This window comes from Mus pahari, chromosome 18, assembly GCF_900095145.1.
Source record: "Mus pahari chromosome 18, PAHARI_EIJ_v1.1, whole genome shotgun sequence".
Taxonomy (NCBI): Eukaryota; Metazoa; Chordata; class Mammalia; order Rodentia; family Muridae; genus Mus; species Mus pahari.
The window spans coordinates 54782185-54783754 of NC_034607.1; the positions used below are offsets into that span (position 1 = coordinate 54782185).

A 1570-nucleotide genomic window follows, 5' to 3' on the forward strand; every position below is an offset into this window, starting at 1 on the left:
ACAAATGGACTAGAGGAGGGTAGGGAATGTACATGTGATATGGGGACCCCTGATGACACCTAGAACTAAAGACAAATTAGAGAAACAAGAAAGTTTTGTGAAATCCGAATACAGTCTAAACTTTAGTTAGTGATGTTACAATGATAAACTTTCATTTCATGAGGTATACATTAGTTATGTAAGATGTTGGCACTGTGAAGTCTTCCTGAATTATTTTCATCATGTTTCCAGCATTTTGTAAATGGAAATAATGTCAAAATAAGTTCAGAAAATGTTTCCAATAAATACGTGAAAATATATAGAAAGTCTCAGTTTCATGTTTACATTTAAGCAGCAGAATTTTGTTTTTATTATGGGGAAACAGAAATAAGAGAGTCTCCTCTCTCCTCTCCTCTCCTCTCTCCTCTCCTCTTCCTCCTCCTCTTCCACCTCCACTTCTTTTTCTTTTTCTTTTCTTTTTTCTTTCTTTCTTTTTTTTTTTTTAAGGGGAGGGTAGCCAACTTTATTAGCATAACTGAAACTTCCAATTTACAAGGGAAATAAAATGAGGCCAGCGCCACCTGCAATTTGTCAGGTCACATTACTGTTCAGGTCACAGGACAACCCCATCACAGCTGCTGCAGGACCACACTTCTGCCGTGACAGTTTCATCATCAAGGACACACAGCGACTTGTTTTGAGGCTTTTGAGTTGAAAGGATCAATGTGGAGAACAGAGTCTTGCTTTTCCAACTCAAAACAAAAAGGGAACTAGGGACTAAGCAAGCAATGTCTCCTCCAGCCTGCTAGATGCTCCATGGGCACTAGCACTAGCAGGCTGCTCTGGTGACACTCGGCTCCGTTCCCTTTAGGCTGGTGGTAGTAGGCGTCTATTCTGGCAGCTGCAGCAGCTTGATGGGAGAGGAAGGAGCCACCCACCCATCACCTCTTCTTGAAGCCGAAGTTTTTGCGTTCATAGAACAGGTCTGTCTTAGAGCTCCCCAAATTGACAATCTTTGGGCAACCGTCTCTATCCTTCTCCTGAATGGTACACTCTTTACAGTAGTAGGCATCGGAGACTCCGGGGCCGCCACAGATCACACACCGGCCTTGGTAAGATCCATAGTTACACTCATCACATATGCGGACCAGGGTGCAGGGACGCACATAGGAATCACAGATCACACACTTGCCGTCACATTTTTCACACAGTCTTCCGATAGCCACACCAGCTTGCTTGCGGCAGAAGATCAAATCTGGATGATGTTTAGCCATAACTCTTTTTCCAAGCCCCTCCTCTTCTTTTTCTTATTCTTTGCTCAAGGCTGCCTTCTCTAAGCCCCAGAGTAGTGCCTGGCACAGTGTCAATAAATACTGCTTCCTGACAGATGCATGCTGATCTCCTGGCTCAGGTCATAAGACCACGACTCAGTCTAATGAAAGTGAGAAGAGATTATAGCCTTCCATCCCAAGTCATGGTGAGGCTGGGCAGGACAACCTTAACTGGACTCTGGCAAAGGTGTGGACTGAGGTCAAAATCGGTCAGGGGCATGGTTGAGGGAATGTGTTGACAAGCCCTGGATTAAGATTAA

General features: G+C 44.2%; 1 pseudogene; it reads right to left on the reverse strand.

The window, feature by feature from the left end:
- Window positions 1-918: 918 nt before the first annotated feature.
- LOC110335954 lies at window positions 919-1253 on the reverse strand (annotated as a pseudogene).
- Between the last annotated feature and the right edge of the window lie 317 nt (window positions 1254-1570).